Source organism: Heptranchias perlo, chromosome 12 (genome assembly GCF_035084215.1).
Source record: "Heptranchias perlo isolate sHepPer1 chromosome 12, sHepPer1.hap1, whole genome shotgun sequence".
Lineage (NCBI taxonomy): Eukaryota > Metazoa > Chordata > Chondrichthyes > Hexanchiformes > Hexanchidae > Heptranchias > Heptranchias perlo.
The window spans coordinates 6,146,240-6,165,350 of record NC_090336.1 but is presented as its reverse complement, the minus strand read 5'-3'; the positions used below and the strand labels follow the sequence as shown (position 1 = coordinate 6,165,350).

The 19,111-nt window shown below is 46.9% G+C and overlaps 1 protein-coding gene across 1 annotated transcript in view; it reads left to right on the top strand.

Moving 5' to 3' along the window:
* The first annotated feature begins 4,756 nt into the window (after nt 1–4,756).
* LOC137328125 (low choriolytic enzyme-like) overlaps nt 4,757–19,111 on the top strand; it is a 193,366-nt gene continuing 179,011 nt past the window's right edge. Inside the window, exon 1 of the mRNA XM_067994304.1 lies at nt 4,757–4,886. The gene's annotated coding sequence lies outside the window, so the exon portion shown is untranslated. The remainder of the gene's footprint in view (nt 4,887–19,111) is intronic.

Here is a 19,111-nt window from a genome sequence, read left to right as displayed (position 1 = left end):
GCACTCCAGCAATTCATTTATCAGCTGATCACCAGGATTGCTGAGGCGCTGTTCCGGGAGAGTGGCAGTGGCTCCATGGCAGTCGAACCTGCTGTCCTCCCTCAGGATGACAGCCTTCCTGCTCCCACCCCTGCCACTCCGCCAGTGCCCTTACTGTTGCCTATCGGCCAGCCAGGCCAGATTGCTGCAGCCCGTGCTGAGATGGTGCAGTCTAAAGCCAGCTCCTCCTGGCCCAGAAGTGCTCGAGGTCGTCCTCCAATGCCATCTGCACGCTCCACCATTGAAGGTCAGCAGCCTTCCACCACCCATGCTCCAGCCACTGGGATGCACCTCGTCGGAGCATTAGGATAGGTAAAGGCACACGAACAAAAGGCACTAAGGGAATGCACAAGGGTGAATAGTCTAATGCTGTATACATGATTTCATGTGTTAATTTATAAATGTGTATTTGAAGTCGCAGTTTGTGGTTTTTATTTCTGCGATGTGCTGCGGGAGGAAGCAATGTGTAATCATGAGGACAATTTGATGGTCATGTGAGAGAGGAAAGGTGAGGAGTGTGGGACTGTTGTTGACTTGGGAGATGTCGTTCAGGTTACTGATATTGCTCATTAATAAGGTGAGCACACAGAGCCCTGGCAGGCAGGGCCTGTGCACCTTGTTGCCTCCTTGCCTCTTCCTTCACTTCCTTCTCCATCTCCTCCTCAGCCTCTTCCTCATCTTCCTCTTCCTCCTCTGCCTCTGGCCCAGGGTCTTGGTGGGTATGTGGTGGAAGAGCTGTTCCCTCATAAGGGTGAGGTTATGCAGCATGCAGCATACCATGACCAACCTTGACACCCACTCAGCGAAGGACTGCAGGGCTCCACCAGAACGGTCCAGGCAGCGGAAGCGTTGCTTTAGGAGGCCTTCGGTGTGCTCGACAAATCTGTGTGGCCGCATGGCTCTCGTTGTATGCCTGCTCTGCACATGTGCATGTGTGCCTGACCAGAGTCACGTGCCTCCTCATGAGGGGATAGCCCTTGTCACCCAGTAGCCAGCCTTTGACTTGCCGAGCCGATTGAAAGATAGTTGGGACGTTGGACTGCCGAATAATGAAGGCATCGTGACTGCTGCCAGGGTAGCGGGCAATTACCTGCATGATGTGCAGCGTGTGGTCACACACCAGCTGTACAATGAGGGAGTGGAAGCTCTTTCTGTTCATGAAGATGACCGAGTTGAGATGTGGAGCATGCATGGCAATATGCGGGCAGTCAATGGCACCCTGCACCATGAGGAAGCCTACAAAGTGAGCAAACCCTCGTGCTCGCTCATTCTGCTTCTCTCTGTTGAGAGGGAATGTTATGAATCTGTTGCGCAGCTCGTAGAGAGCTTCAGTGACCTCCCTTATACAGCAGTGCACTGCAAACTGCAAGATGTTGCACATATCGCCAACATCAGCCTGAAAGGATCCAGAGCCGTAAAAGTTCAGCGCCACGGTTACTTTGACAGCCACAGGCAATGCTGTCCCTGCCCTGCTCTCCGGCTCCAGTTGTGGCTGCAGCAGTTGACATATTTTTGTCACAACCTCTTTGGTGAACCTCAGCTGTCGGACGCACTGATCTTCACTCAGGTTGAGGTAACAGAATTGGTCCCTGAAGGTCCTCATTGGATATGGCCTCCTGCTCAGTGCCCTGTGCTGCCTCCTCCTCCTCCCTCTTCTTGCAGCTTGACCTGCTCTCTGTGGCCTCTCTGTATGCTCCCAGTCACGTTCAATGCCCTAGCAGGTCACCCATAATTACAGTAAACCTTGTTCAGCACACTGTTTTAAATGCCATTAACCTGCCAGACCACTCTCTATATAATATTGCAACTTTCTCCAAGTATAGGAAGCTTCAACAAACACCTACAATTGTACCAACAGCCAGAAGCAATAATCCACCAAATAACCTGCAACACCTGCATGATCCCTTTGAATAGCGCTGGGGGGGGGGGTCTGCCAGGCCATCTATGACTTGTTCAGCTGTGCGAGGTTAAGACAGTGCGTTGGCTGGAACTTTGAGTTCCAAAATTGCATCTGTTCCTTTAAATCAGTGTGGCACACTGATATACCGCATATTCTCCCTACTTTACACGGTGCCGGTGTTCATTATCTGCCTCCTGCCTTTACCAAATGGTGTCCGGCACACGTCACGCTAGAAGTGTGCGCGTGCATTCCGGATGCCATTTTGGGTCCTTAGGAGTCCGCATAGCACCTACACAACGGGCACTATGCCCAATTTATAGCCAGTGAGATCAGACTAAGAGAATACGAGAAGGTCTAAAATAAGTTTAGAGCACATGTAAACGCACGAAGTGTGGTAAATAAGGTTGGTGAGCTGCAAATAGCCACATGGGAATACGATGTCGTGGTGATAACAGAGACCCGGCTCAAAAAAGTGCAGGATTGGGTTCTAAATATTCCTGGATACAAGGTGTTCAGCTCTTGTCGAGCAGAAATTGATAGCCAAGTTCCGTACCCATGAGGACGGCCTCAACCGGGATCTTGGGTTCATGTCACACTATATGTAACCCCACCAGGGGAAAAAAAAAGTTATCTGTTTTTAATACAACTGGCCATTCTTTGTCTCTCTCTCTCTCTCTCTTTGTAATCTGACCGCTTGCGTATTCAGTGGTCTGGGGTGTAATGTTCCCCTGTCTGAACACCATCCATGCAGAGGTGTGATAATGGGCAGTTGGAAAGATTATCTGTAATCACCAGGCATTGTTCTGTGACTATTTATGTGGTGCTTTTATGGAAACCTTCACACACCTGATGAAGGAGAAAAGCTCCGAAAGCTTGTGATTTTCAAATAAAACTGTTGGACTATAACCTGGTGTTGTAAGATTCCTTAATTCCAAGGTGGTGATGCTCATCCATTCTTGTTTGCTACCCTCCCTTCTTGCAGATTCCCTATAGCAATGGGCAGCACAGGAGGAGGAAGATGATGGTAAAGAAATAAAGACCAAGCCAGTCAGCAGTCGCAGTTGCATGATACCACCGTTTCTCAGGACAGCAGCACATGCCAGGCCTCCAGAATTTAGCAGTAAATGGCAATTGATTCCATTTGTACACTGGCATACCATTTCCATCTTCTAAGACGTGATGTAACAGTGCTGCAATACCTGCAGGTAATGTTTCATTAAGAGCTAATCCTGGTCTCCTTCAACATTCTCATTTCTTTTGGTTTCATCCACGATTCTCCTCTATTAGAAGGGAGCATTGGGGGAGTCAAGTGCAGGTAGAACGGGGTGGGGGGGGTGTCAAGTGCAGATGGGGGAGGTCAAGTGCAGATGTGGGGGTCAAGTGCAGGTGGGTGGTCAAGTGCAGATTGGAGGGAGTCTAGCACAACTGGGGGGGGTCAAGTGCAGATGGTGGGGGCAAGTTCAAATGGAAGGTTTCAAGGGTAGATGCGGAGGTCAAATGCAGATAGGGGTCAAGTGCAGATGGGGGTCAAATGCGGTTACGGGGAGTCAAGTGCAGATGGAGCGAAGTCAGATGCAGTTGGGGGCGTCAAGTGCAAATGGGGGAGGGGTGTCAAATGCAGATGGGGGGAGTCTAGTGCAGCTGGGGGTTCAAAGGCAGATGAGGGGTTCAAGGGAAGATGGGGTCAAGTGCAGATGGGGGAGTCAAGTACAGATAGGCCGAAGTCAGGTGCAGTTAGGGGGGTCAAGTGCAGAGGAAGGGCGTCAAGTGCAAATGGGGGGGGGGGGGGGGGTTGAGTGCAGATGGATGGTCAAGTGCAGGTGGGGAAATCAAGTGAAGATGTGGGGTTGAGTCAAGAGCAGATGAGGGGGTCAAGTGCAAATGGTGGGGGGGTCAAGTGTAGATTGGGGGGTCAAGTGTAGATTGGGGGGTCAAGTATAGATTGGGGGGTCAAGTGTAGATTGGGGGGGTCAAGTATAGATTGGGGGGGTCAAGTGTAGATTGGGGGGTCAAGTGCAAATGATGGGGGCAAGTGCAGATGGGTTCAAGGTCAGATGGTGAGGTTTAATTGCAGATGGGGAGAGTCAAGTGCAGATTGGAGGTCAAGTGCAGATGGGAGTCAAGGTACATTTGTGGGGTCAAGTGCAGATGGGGGGGTTCAAGTACAGTTGGGGGCTTAAGTGCAGATTGGAGGAAGTCAAGTGAAAATGGGGGTTTGAGTCAATTGCAGATGGGGGTTCAAGTGCAGATGTGGGGGTCAAGTGCAGTTGCAGGGTTCAAGTGCAGCTGGGAGGGGGGTTCAAGTGCAGCTGGGAGGGGGGTCAAATGCAGCTGGGAGGGGGAGTCGAAGATAGCTGGTGGGGGGGGGGTCAAGTGCAGCTGGGAGGGGAGGGGAGGGGCTCAGGTGCAGTGGGGGGAGGGGCTCAGGTGCAGTGGGGGGAGGGGCTCAGGTGCTGCGGGGTGGGGGGGAGGGAGGTCAGGTGCAGCGGGTGGGGAGGGGGTCAGGTGCAGCGGGGTGGAGGGTGCAGTGGGGGGAGGGGCTCAGGTGCTGCGGGGTGGGGGGCAGGGAGGTCAGGTGCAGTGGGGGGAGGGGCTCAGGTGCTGCGGGGTGGGGGGAGGGAGGTCAGGTGCAGCGGGTGGGGAGGGGAGGGGGTCGGGTGGGGGTCAGGAGCAGCGGAGGGTCAGCTGGGAGGCGGATGGGTGGGTCACGTGGTGGGGGGTCGGTCAGCACTGATGAGCGAGTCGGTTGGGCGCGCGCTGAAAATGGATTTAAAGTGAGCGCGCGCGAGGGTGGAGGAGTCTGGCGGCGGCGGGAGGAGGAGGTCTACAGAACATATCACAGGCCGAGAGAGCCGACAAGGGGCGCTCAGAAAACACCAAAAGATCGCTGAAGGACGCAGCGAAAGTTTGAAGGAAGCTGGAGAAGAGAGCAGCGCGAGAGAGACTGGTAATGGAGCAAATGTTGTCGGTGACGGTGCATGAGGCGGACTCACTGATTGTCATTTTGAAAAGTATTTGCTGTTAACGGGTCTTCAGTACTTGGAAATAGGTGATATCTTGGAGATTTTCCGGTGACTGCAGCACGTTTTTAAATTCCACTATTACTTTTGTCAAAGAATCCGTCCAAGTAAAGTGTGATGTGCTCCAGGGTTTCTCTATCCGAGCGGATGTTTTGAGTTCTGTGCTGGGTTGTTGTGTATCGGTACAGGGTGGCATTGACCTTCCCATTTGCTGCTGATGTTGTAATTGGTAATCAGGAAATGGCAGACTTACTAAATAGTTACTTTGTATCAGTCTTCGCTGCAGAGGATGAGGATAAAGTACCAGAGATGCCAGGAAAACTAAAAATAAATCAGTTGTGGGGATAATTACTAGAATCTGTTATTAGGGTCAGAGTGACTGAGCATTTGGCCAAATATGAGTTGATCAGAGAGAGCCAGCATGGATTTGTAAAGGGTTGATCATGTCTAATGAACCTAGTTGATTTTTTTTTGAGGCGGTAACTAACCTGGTAGATATGGATGTTATTTATATGGACCTCCAGAAGGTATTCGACAAGGTTCCACATAAGAGAATGTTTTTTTTTAAAAAGAGCGCATGGAATTGGAGGCTACCTATTGGCTTGGATAGGGAATTGGTTCGGAGGTGGGGATGATGGGTACGTACTCAAATTGGCAGGATGTGACTAGAGATCTGTGCTGGGGCCGCAGCTTTTCACTATATTTATAAGTAACTTGGAAGAAGGATTAGAGAGCCGAATATCTAAGTTTACTGATGACACTAAGTTAGGTGGCACGATAAATAGTGTAGATGGGAGCAGACAGTTGTAAAAGGGGCATCGATAGATTAAGTGAGTGTGCAAAACTGTAGCAGATGGAGTTCAGTGTGAGAAAGTGTGAGGTCATCACTTTGGACCTAAGAAAGATCGGTCAGAGTATTTTGTAAATGATGAGAAGGAACTGTGCTTGAGCAGAGAGATTTAGGGTTCCAAGTACAGAAATCACTAAAAGCTACTGGACAGGTACAAAAAATAATTAAAAAGGCTAATGGAATTTTGGCCTTTATCTCAAGGTGGCTGGAATACAAAGAGGTGGAAGTTATGTTAGAGCTGTACAGAGCATAGGCCCCATGTGGAGTATTGCTTTCAGTTCTGGGCACTGCAGCTCAGGAAGGATATGTTGGAGCGGGTGTAGTGCAGATTCACCAGAATGATACCAGAGCTAAAGGGGTTAAATTATGAGGACAGGTTGCATAGACTAGGCTTGTATTCTCTTGAATATAGAAGATTAAGAGGTGATCTAATTGAGGTGTTTAAGATGATTAAAGGATTTGATGTAGATTGAGAGAAACTATTTCCTCTGGTGGGAGAGTCCAGAACAAGGGGGCATAGTCTTAAAATTAGAGCCAGGCCATTCAGCGATGATGTCAAGAAGCAGTTCACACCGAGGGGAGTGGAAATCTGTAACACACCAAAAAGTTTGTTGAAGCTTGGGGTCAATTGAAAATTTCAAAACTGAGATTGATGGATTTTTATTAGGCAAGGTTAATAAAGGTTACGGAACCAAGGCAGGTAAATGGGGTTAAACTACAGATCGGCCTTGATCTAATTGAATGGCAGGACAGGCTCGAGGAGCTAAATGGCCTACTCCTGATCCTATGTTCTTATGACTGAGGCACCAATGAATACTCTTACCACTTGCAGGGCTAGGTTGGTGCTGAATCTTCTGCTCTATCCTTATCATTGTTGTTTGAAGTTGACTGATAATACTATTTGAGAGAAATCACCATCTCCCCCCGCCCCCCAATCCATCCCCAGTGAAGTTTGCAATGACAGTGACTTGACAAGATTCTGAGGAAAGGTCATCTGTCCACAGATACTGCCTGACCTGCTGAGTGTGTGTTTCCAGCAGTTTCTGTTTCAATTTTAGTGACTTGACAACACTTGGTCTAAAAAGAAGAAAAGGCATCCTTTGTTGATTGCTGGTCAGGGTTGTTCCTTGATGCTGATGGGCACTGGGGATGCATTGAAACCCACTTGATGGTGGCAACCCTCCCTATCTTCATTTAAAAAAAAATCTTGTGGTACTTGAGTAGTCTCTTTATGATTGATTGGAGCTAGCTTTTCTCTTTTTAAATGCTAATAAACTAATACAAAATTGGCTTTGGCTTGTAGAGCCTTAGGATGCATTAGTCGCTAACAGTAAATTGCCCAATGAATCTTTATTTTTGGAAGGCAAGGGATATGGTGGTCAGATCTTATTTTAAGTCTCCCTTTCTAGGAACTGATGTTCCACTTTTCTCTGAGGCTGCTGGACGGTATGTTCCCATCACCAATCCTTTTTTCCCTCTATTCCGTGGGACCCAGTAGCTTCATCACCAGCTAATGAATGGAAGGAGTTGATGAATGAGGGATTTCTTTTGTAAATGATCCGTAAAAGGGCCTCTTTTTAAAAAAAAAAAAATAGGTTGGGGGTGGTGGTGGTGGTTTGAGGAGGAAATGCACAATGGAGCATGAGATTTTATATTTCTCTTTTTAGCTAAGTCCTCCAACTTCTCTAATTCCAGAGTGGCCTACAATTTTAACATGGCAGCTCAGGAACACCTTAGCCCAGAGGGTCGAACCTTTGTGGTCAACGGTTTACTCATTACAGCTTTTGTCCTTCCTTTAGGCCATATGTAAAACTTGGTTATTGACAGGGTAGATTGCCTTTGTAGGGGCTACTGATTCCCTGCACGTATACCCAGACCAGATTCCAGGATAGTGTATCACAAAGGACAAAGCAGCCCGCTTGATTGGCACCCCATCCACCACCCTAAACATTCACTCCCTTCACCACCGGCGCACAGTGGCTGCAGTTTGTACCATCCACAGGATGCACTGCAGCAACTCTCCAAGGCTTCTTCGACAGCACCTCCCAAACCTGTGACCTTTACCACCTAGAAGGACAAGAGCAGCAGGCACATGGAACAACACCACCTGCACGTTCCCCTCCAAGTCACATCATCCCTACTTGGAAATGTATCGCCGTTCATTATCACTCAGTCAAAAACTTGGAATTCCCTTACTAACAGCACTGTGGGAGAACCTTCACTGCATGGACTGCAGCAGTTCAAGAAGGCGGCTCACCACCTCCTTCTCAAGGGCAATTTAGGGATGGGCAATCAATGCTGGCCTTGCCAGCGACGCCCACATCCCATGAACAAATTTTTTTAAAAGTGTTAAAGCTACCATTGAAGAATTCCATTGATTTAAATAGCCTACCATTAGACACGCCTACCAGCCATCGGGATTTTGATAATCCAGGAAGCCTTTTGTTCAAGACTTTATGCAGATCAGCAATCTTTAGGTTCTACAGGTTGACACCCAGGATTTGGGAATGAGATACTTCTGGCTGAGAACTTCTTGATAGTGCTACACTATTTCTTCCTCACTGTCTTTCAATAAGGGGTTCTTTGCGAAGCAAGTTGAAGAGTTGCTGTATGTTTCAAATGCTACCAGCAAAATTTCAAGTTTATCCTGGAATATCATTGATGGGTGGGCCAAAGCCTGGGAAGTGGACTACCCTGTCTCACCACTAGCTAAGTCAATAACCCTTTTCCATCTTATACAGGCTGCTCTCATTCTTGGCACTAGGTTAACAAATCTGGGACCTGGTGAAAAATTTTCTGTCCATTTGTGTGTGCATTTTGGCTGGGACTCTGGACCTGAGCCCATTATTTCTATCTGCCTTTTATTGATCTTCTCTCCTCTCTCCTTCTCTTCCTATCACCCAGTCATGCCAACTTTCATTTCTCCCCTCTTAGTTACTTTGCCCCCCAAATCCCTAACCCAATCGTTCATTATTCCTCCACCTTCCAAGTCTCCTGCTGCCATTCCAGGCTTGACTCCCACTTGGGTAAGCTTTGCCTCGCTTGGCATTCTCTGAAGGGCCCATTGATGCATCCTCACAAGTAGAAACCCAATTTGCCCGTCCTCCTCATTTGAACCTTCCCATCTCCCAGCGCGCCCACTGTGGGCTAATCTCACCAACGTCTTTCCTGTCCCACTCACTCCTCTCATCGCTGAGCCCTTGGACTCTGCCAGTGGATCAACAATCTCCACATCTCCCTCCGTTCACTTACGAACAAGGCCATTGCCATCCATGACCTTATTGTGGATGCTTGCATTCATATCATGTCTTGATGGAAACATGGCCCATAGGTAATGACACCTTGCCCCTTACTGAAGTCGTCCTGCCCAGTTATACTTTCCGCCACTTGCCCTGCCGAAACCACCCTAGTGGCGGTGTGGCCGTTATCACCAAATATCATCTTGGTCTCTTCCCCCCCCCCCCCCCCCGCTCTGGTACCTTGATCCTCTTTTGACGTCCTCACCTAGTTCTACCCCTCTTGTGTCGCCTTTAAAATCCTCATCCTTTACCTCTCACCCAAGCCGCACCCCAAGTTTCTCAGACATCCTCACTCTTGCCTAAGCCTCCAAACTGATTGACTCTTCATACTCGGTGATTTCAAGCTCCATCTCAACTTACTTTGCCCTCTCTCCTCTAAGTTCATTGTCCACCTGTCACCCTTAATCTTTCCCTCCATATAAACTCTCCTACCCATATTCATGGCCACGCTCTCAACCTTGCCATCTCGGGTGACCCCTCTATTCCCATCGTCTCAATCACACAATTACCACTCATATCCCCCTTTCAACTCACGTCCTTTGGGGGGGGGGGGGAAACCCTTCCCCAAGTCACTTACAACTGGACTTTCATATTCCTAACTGTCTAGCCTCTAGTTCTGTAGTTGTCGATCCGCTCAATCACGCCACGCCCCCCACCTTTGATGCGCTTGTCCCCATCTTGGTCGTTCCTGGTGGTGCGGCTCCCATCATTGCTGCCTCAAGTGAAAGGGACGCAGACTGGAACATATTTGGCGCACAACTGGTTTTGGCCATTCAACGCTAGATTTGGCTAGACCATATTAAGCCCTGTCGAACCCTGCTCTCCTCTGCCAAAACTGCTTACTACTTCATGATTATCCTGGAATGCAAAGTTAACCCCAGCTTCTTTTCTCTACTATCAACCACCTCTTTTTAACCCCTTTCCCCTGCCCCCTCTGCTCTGACCTCCAACAGCATGCATTCAGCTGCCTCTGCCACATCCCCCACTTTCCTTTGCCCACCAGGCCAAGCATCCCCCAAGGTTCCCCCCAGCCTAGCTCTAAAACCACACCCTTCTCCAGTTACTTTCCTATCTCCCCTGATGCCCTGTCCTCCGTGAGACCCATCCCCAGCTCTCTCCACCCTATTCCCACTAAATTGAGGACTACCCAACTTCTCTTCCTAGCCACCATTCTATCTAACATTATAAATGTTTCCCTCTCCTCAGATATTGCCGTCATCACCCCCTACTCAAAAAAAAAAAAAACCCACCGTTGACTGCTCTGTCCTTACAAAACTACCCACTTTTCTTCTCCAGTCCTTGAATGTGTTGTCACCTCATTCGCAACTCCATGTTTGAAACTCTCCAATCAGATTTCTGCCTCTGCCACAGCACTGAAGCAGCCCTAATCAAAGTTACAAATGACATCCTCTGTGACTGTGACATTGGTGCACCCTCTTCTCATCCTTCTCCACAGACAGGTGCAAAAGCCATAGAGTAGTGATAATGGGGGATTTCAACAATCCTAATATAGACTGGGATAACAATAATATAAGGGGCAAAGAAAGGGAAGAATTTTTGAAATATGTTCAGGACAACTTTCTCGACCAGTATGTTTCTGGCCCAATGAGGAAGGACAAATTTCTGGACTTGGTTCTAGGGAATGAGACGGACCAAGTGGAACAAGTGTCAGTGGGGGAGCATTTAGGGAGCAGCAATTACAGTATCATAAGGTTTAGAATAGCTATGGAAAAGGACATGGAGCACTCCAATGTAAAAATACTCAATTGGAGGAGGGCCAATTTCAGTGGGATGAGAACAGACCTGGCCCGGGTAAATTGGAATCATAGATTGGCAGGCAAAACTGTAATTGAACAATGGGCGGCCTTTAAAGAGGTGATGATTTGGGTACAGACAAGGTACATTCCAACGATGGAGAAAGATCTGGCTTTACTTGCCCTATCTCCCTGGATGACAAAGGAGATAGAGAATAAGATGAAGTGGAAAAAAGCGGGCGTATGACAGATGTCAGGTTGATAACATAAGTGAGAACCAAACAGAATATAGAAAGTTCAGAGGGGAAGTGAAAAAGGAAATAAGAGGGGCGAAGAGAGAGTATGAGAATAGACTGGCGGCCAACATATAAGGGAATCCAAAAGTCTTCTACAGACATGTTAACGGATAGTAAGAGGAGGGGTGGGGCCGATTAGGGACCATAAAGGAGATCTACTCGTGGAAGTGGAGGGGAAGGCCGAGGTACTAAATAAGTGCTTTGCATCTATTTTTACCAAAGAAGTTGCTGCCAGAGTCTCGGTAAAGGAAAGTATAGTTAAGATACTGGATGGGCTAAAAATTGATAAAGAAGAGGTACTAGAAAGGCTAGCTGTACTTAAAATAGATAAATCACCTGGTCCGGATGGGATGAGGGAAGTAAAGGGGGAATTGCGGAGGTACTGGCCGTAATCTTTCAGACATCCTTAGATACGAGGGTGGTGTCAGAGGACTGGAGAATTGCAAATGTTATACTCTTGTTCAAAAAAGGGTGTAAGGATAAACCCAGCAACTGTAGGCCAGTCAGTTTAACCTTGATGGTGGGGAAACTTTTAGAAACGATAATCCGGGACAGAATTAACAGTCACTTGGACAAGTGTGGATTGATTAGGGAAAGCCAGCACAGATTTGTTAAAGGCAAAACGTGTTAAACCAACTTGATAGAGTTTTTTGATGAGGTAACACAGAGGGTTGATGAGGCCAATGCAGTTGATGTGGTGTATATGGATTTTCAAAAAGCATTTGATAAATTGCCACATGGTAGGCTTGCGATTAATATTGCGTCCAATGGAATAAAGGAGGCAATAGCAACATGGGTACAGAATTGGCTAAATGACAGGAAACAGAGTAGTGGTGCACGGTTGTTTTTCGGACTGGAGGGAGGTGTACAGTGGTGTTCCCCAGTGGTCGGTGCTGGGACCACTGCTTTTCTTGATATATATTACTGACTTGAACTTGGCAGTACAGGGCACAATTTCAAAAGATGCGGATGACACAAAACTTGGATGTGTAGTGAACAGTGAGGAGGATAGTAATAGACTTCAAGAGGATATAGACACTGGTGGCATGGGCGGACACGTGGCAGATGAAGTTTAACCCGGAAAAATGCGAGGTGTGCATTTCAGTAGGAAAAATTAGGCGAGGCAATATAAACTAGAGGGCACAATTCTAAAAAGGGTGGAGGAAGAGAGGGATCTGGGGGTATATGTGCATAAATCGTTGAAGGTGGCAGGGCAGGTTGAGAAAGCGGTTAAAAAAGCATACGGGGCCCTGGGCTTTATAGAGCACAAAAGCAAGGAAGTCATGATGCACCTTTGTAAAACACTGGTTCGGCCACAACTAGAGTATTGTGTCCAGTTCTGGGCACCACACTTTAGGAAGGATGTGAAGGCTTTAGAGAGGGTGCAGAGGATATTTACTAGACTGATTCCAGGGATGAGGGACTTTGGTTACGTGGATAGACTGGAGAAGCTTGGATTGTTCTCCTTCAGAACAGAGAAGGTAGCGAGGAGATTTGATAGAGGTATTCAAAATCATGAAGGGTCTAGACGGAGTAGATCGAGAGAAACTGTTCCCATTGGTGGAAGGGTCAAGAACCAGAGGGCATAGATTTAAGGTGATTGGCAAAAGAATCAAAAGTGATGTGAGGAAAAGCTTTTTTACACAGTGAGTGGTTAGGATCTGGAATGTTCTGCCCGAGGGAGTGGTGGAGGCAGATTCAATCATGGCCTTCAAAGGGGAACTGGATAAGTACTTGAAACAGAAAAATGTGCAGGGCTACGGGGATAAGGCGGGGCAGTGGGACTAGCTGGATTGCTCATGCATAGAGACGGCGCGGACTCGATGGGCCAAATGGCCTCCTGTGCTGCAACCTTCTATGATTCTCAATCTCTTTGCCGTCTTTGACGTGGTTGATCATACCATCCTCCTAAAACGCCTCTCCTCCATTGTCTAGCTCAGTAGTTCCACTCATATATCTATCCAACCTTAAGACAGAAAATCTCCAAAATGACTTCTTTTTCCACCTGCACACCTTTACCTCTGCAGTCCCCCAAGGATCTATCCTTGGCCACCTCCTATTCTTCACTTACATGGTGCGCTTGGTGACCTCATCTGAAGATATATCATCAGAGTCCAGATGTACTCTGACACCCAGCTCTACCTCACCACCGCCTCTCTCAACCACTCCACTGACTGTATTGTCTGCCTGCTTGTCCAACATCCAGTCCTGGATGAGCTGCGATTTCCTACAATTAAACATTGGTAAGACTGAAGCCATTGTCTTTGGCCCTGTCACAAACTTTGTTCCCTTGCCACTGATTCCATCCTCCTCCCTGGCCGCTCTCTGGCTGAACCAGACTGTTGACAAATATGGCATTCTATTTTACCCCGAGCTGAGCTTCTGACCCCACATCCTCTCCATCACAAAGACTGCTTACTTCCACCTCCGTAACATTTCCTGTCTTTGCCACTACTTCATCTGTTGCTGAAACCCTTCTCCTTGCCTTTGTTACCTCAAGACTCGACTATTCCAATGCTCTCCTGGCTATTCCTCCATCCTTCACCTTGCATAAACCTGAGCTCGGCCAAAACTCTGCTCCCTGTATCTGGACCAAGTCCTGTTTAATCATCACCCCTGTGCTCCTGGTCTACCAACACCTCAAATTTAATATTCTCTTACTCCTGTACCAATCCCTCCATGGCCACACCCCTCCATATCTCTACAACATTCTCCGGCCCTATGACCCCCTCAAGAACTCTGCGTTCCTCCAACTGTGGCCTCTTGAGCATCCCCATGCCTTTTGCACTACCATTGGCAGCTGTGCCTTCAGCCTTCTAAGATCCTATGCACTTGAACTCCATCCTGCGTTACTACAGTGACCAAATTTCAAAAGTATTTTTTTATTCATTCATGGGATGTGGGCATCGCTAATTGCCCTTGAGGAGAAGGTGATAGTGAGCCGCCGCCTTGAATCACTGCAGTCCGTGCGACGAAGGTACTCCCACAGTGCTGTTAGGTAGGGAGTTCCAGGATTTTGACCCAGTGACTATGAAGGAAAAGTGATGTATTTCCAAATCAGGATGGTGTGTGACTTGGAGGGGAATGTGCAGGTGGTGGTGTTCCCATGCTCCTGCTGCTCTTGTCCTTCTAGGTGGTTAGAGGTTGCGGGTTTGGGAGGTGCTGTTGAAGAAGCCTTGGCGAGTTGTTGCAGTGCATCTTGTCACTCGCCACAGAATACCCAGCCTATGACCTGCTCCTGTAGCCACAGTATTTGTGGCTGGTCCAGTTAAGCTTCTGGTCAATGGTGACCCCCAGAATGTTGATGGTGGGGGATTTGGCGATGGTAATGCCGTTGAATGTCAAGGGGAGGTGGTCGTTGCCTGGCACTTGTCCGGCATGAATGTTACTTGCCACTTATCAACCCAAGCCTGGATGTTGTCCAGGTCTTGCTGCATGCAGGCATGGACTGCTTCATTATCTGAGGGGTTGCGAATGGAACTGAACACTCTGCAATCAGCCCCACTTCTGACCTTATGATGGAGGGAAGGTCATTGATGAAGCAGCTGAAGATGGTTGGGTCTAGGACACTGCCCTGGGGAACTCCTGTAGTGATGTCCTGAGGCTGAGATGATTGGTCTTCATTGGCTAAAAAGTGCTTTGGGATGTCCTAAGATTGTGAAAGGCACTATATAAATTTAAGTCTTTTTAAACCTCTCTGCCTCTCCACTTCTCACTCCTCATTTAAGACCCTCCTTAAAATCTACCTCTGACCAAACTTTGTCACCCCTCCTACTATCGTCTTCTCTAGCTCGGTGTCAATTGTTATAATGTACCTTGTCATTTTCCTATGTTAAAGGTGCTATATAAATGCAAGCTTTTGATGGGATTGTAAAAAGCCCTTTCATCTGGTGGTCCTGCCCTTCAAACGTTTCCTCATTTGCTCACGGTGAATCTGGTTGGGGCTATGTTTACTTTCTAAGTACAAAGAGATCACAATGTGTGTTTAGAGCAAGAAAACTGTCTTTATGGGCTGCCCATTGAGAATTGAAATTCCCAAGATTCAAAAGTGGTGTTATCTGTAAAATTCAGAAAAATTCTCAGCTATTAATATTCCAGCTGCTGAGGTACAAACTCTTCAAATACAGCATTCATAGATGAATCTGCAAGTTGCTGGTAAAGGAAGAGATCTTCTTTATGTTGCAATTCCCAAAGAAATCAAGGGAGGGGAGAAGAGGGGTTTCCTTCCTGTTCAGGGCTCAATCTATTCAACAACTTTTTCAAGAGGAAGACTCTGCCTCAAACTACTCTGACAGCTTGCTCACTGACTAGCTGGAATGTGACCTCAAGGTTATCTACTTTCACTTAGTCATTCAGCCAAGGCACAGCATGCTACTAAACTTCAACACCTGGGGAAATTGGGGGTGAAGGGTTTTCATCCCATCCAGAACCTCATGCTCTACAATTTTCTTGAAAGACAAATTTGTTCCCTTTTACCTATCCTCTGCCCTCTCCAATGGTATTCATAAAATGCCTTTCTGTTGCAACTTATCTACAGTTGCAGAATCTATATGTGTGGCATTGAAATTCCTAGAGCCTCACTCTACTGCTGGAAATCCAGTGGGTCAGGACTGCCAGCACCCTGGCATTGACCCTATCTCAAATTGTGGGGACAGGGTTCCTAGTTGGGGTTTGGTGACCTGTGCCTATAGAAGCACCGCCCTGAGCTGGCAGACGTCGGGGCTGCTTCAATAGGGGAACCCTAAGCCCCAAGAAGGGGTAAAGAAAGAATGACAGCAAACTTTTTGGTAAGCTTTTAGGGAGCATCAGGGTTGCATTTTAAAGGTAATCAATCTCTCTGGGATCGATTATTTTGTGACTGGTAACCATGGGGCCTTTTTAAGGTCCAGTATGGGACTGCAGATGCTCTCCTGTACTGGGAAGAATTCTTGGAGTAGCCCAGGCATGCTCTCAAAGATAGTGAGAGTGGGCGGATGACTCATGTCTTTCTCCCCATTGGAACTTGGGTCGCATGCAGCAGAGCCCGAGCAGATCCAGGTTCTGCCCCTAAATTACGGTCAATCGTGGTCAATCTGCCTGTTTTGTGCCCCTCCAGGAATTTTGGTCCACAATTATAGAATCATAAAGGTTACAGCACGGAAGGAGGCCATTCGGCCCATCGAGTCCGCGCCGGCTGTATGCAAGAGCAAGTTACCTAGTCCCACTCCCCTGCCCTATCCCAGTAGCCCTGCAAATTTTTTCCTTTCAAGTACTTATTCAGTTCCCTTTTGAAGGCCATGATTGATCTGCCTCCACCACCCCCTCTGCAGTGCATTCCAGATCCTAACCACTCGCTACGTAAAAAAGTTTTTCCTCATGTCACCTTTGGTTCTTTTTTGCCAATCACCTTAAGACGATGTCCTCTGGTTCTTGACCCTTCCGCCAATGGGAACAGTTTTACTCTATCTAGACCCTTCATGATTTTGAATACCTCTATCAAATCTCCTCGTAACCTTCTCTGTTCCATGGAGAACAACCCCAGCTTCTCTAGCCTATCCATATAACTAAAGTCCCTCGTCCCTGGAATCATTCTGGTAAATCTCTTCTGCGCCCTCTCTAAGGCCATCACATCTTTCCTTAAGTGTGGTGTCCAGAACTGGACGCAATACTCCAGTTGTGGCCGAACCAGTGTTTTATAAAGGTTCATCATGACCTCCATACTTTTGTACTCTATGCCCCTATTTATAAAGCCCAGGATCCCGTATGCTTTTTTTTAAACTGTTTTCTCAACCTGCCTTGCCACCTTCAATGATTTGTGCACATATACCCCCGGATCTCTGTTCCTGTACCCCTTTTAGAGTTGTGCCCTCAAGTTTATTTGAACATACATACGAATTAAGAGCAGGAGTAGGCCTTTTGGCCCCTCGAGCCTGCTCTGCCATTTGATAAGATCATGGCTGATCTGACTGTGACCTCAATCCTACTTTCCGGTCTACCTACTATAGCCTTTGAATCCCTTGTTAATCGGGAATCTATCTAACTCGGCCTTAAAAATATTCAATAACCCTGCCTCCACTGCTCTCTGGGGAAGGGAGTTCCACAGATTCATGACCCTCTGAGAGAAAAAATTTCTCCTCATCTCCATCTTAAATAGGAGACCCCTTATTTTTAAACTGTGGCCCCTAGTTCTAGTGTTTCCCACAAGGGGAAACATCCTCTCAGCATCTACCCCTTCAAGTCCCCTCAGGATCTTATATGGTTCAATAAGATCACCTCTCATTCTTCTAAACTCCAGTGTATACAGGCCCAACTTGTCCAACCTTTCCTCATAAGATAACCCCCTCATCCCAGGAATCAGTCAAGTGAACCTTCTCTGAACTGCCTCCAAAGCAATTATGTCCTTTCTTAAATAAGGAGACCAAAACTGCACACAGTATTCTAGATGTGGTCTCACCAGTGCCCTGTACAACTGTAGCAAAACGTCTCTACTTTTATATTCCATTCCCCTTGCAATAAAAGACAACATTCTATTTGCCTTCCTAATCACTTGCTGAACCTGCATACTAACTTTTTGTGATTCATGTACTAGGACACCCAGATCCCGCTGTACTTGAGTTTTGCAATCTCTCTCCATTTAAATAATATATTGCTTTTCTATTCCTCCTGCCAATGTGGACAAGTTCACATTTTCCCACATTATACTCTATCTGCCAAATTTTTGCCCACTCACTTAACCTATCTATATCCCTTTGCAGACTCCTATGTCCTCTTCACAACTTAGTTTCCTACCTACCTTTGTGTCATCAGCAAATTTAGCAACCATACATTCGGTCCCTTCATCCAAGTCATTGATACAGATTGTAAATAGTTGAGGCCCAAGCACTGGTCCCTGTGGCACTCCTCGTTACATCTTGCCAACCTGAAAATGACCCATTTATGCCTACTGTCTGTTTCCTGTTAGCTAGCCAATCCTTTATCCATGCTAATGTTACCCCCTACACCATGGGCTCTTATTTTGTGTGGTAGGCTTTGATATGGCACCTTGTCAAAAGCCTACTGAATCGAAGAACACCACATCCACAGGATCTCCTTTATCCATGTTGCTTGCTACTTCCTCAAAGAACTCTAATAAATTAGTCAAACACAATTTCCTTTTCACAAAGCCATGTTGACTCTGCCTGATTGTATTGAGATTTTTTAAGTGCCCCGCTATAACCTCCTTAATAATAGATTCTAGCATTTTGCCTATGACCGATGTTAAGCTAACTGGCCTGTAGTTTCCTGCTTTCTGTCTCCCTCCTTTCTTGAATAGAGGAGTTATATTTGCTACTTTCTAATCTGATGGGACCCTTCCAGAATCTAGGGAATTTTGGAAAATTAATACCAATGCATCTACTATCTCTGCAGCCACTTCTTTTAAGATCCTAGGATGAAGTCCGTCAGGACCTGGGGACTTGTCAGCTTTTAGTTCTAATTTTTTTCAGAACCCTCTCCCTGGTGATTGTAAATGTTCCTCCCTCCCTTTCACCTCTTGATTCACAATTATTTCTGGCATGTTATTTGTATCCTCTACAGTGAAGATGGATGCAAAATATCTGTTCAGTTTATTCACCATTTCCTTATTCTCCATTATTAATTCCCCAGATTCACTCTCTCGACGACCAACACTCACTTTACTTACTCTTTTCCTTTTTAAGGAAAACCCTTACTATCTTTTTATATTTCTAGCTAGCTTTCTCTCGTATTCTAATTTCTCCCTCCTTATTATTCTTTGCTATGTTTTATATTCTGTCCAATCTTCTGACCTGCCACTAATCTTCTCGGAATTGCATCTTTTTCTTTCAATTTGATACTATCTTTAACTTCTTTAGTTAGCCACGGATGGTATGTCCTTCCCCTAGAGTCTTTTTCTCACTGGACTGTATCTTTGCGTGTTATGAAATGTCTCATTAAATGTCTGCCACTGGACTGACC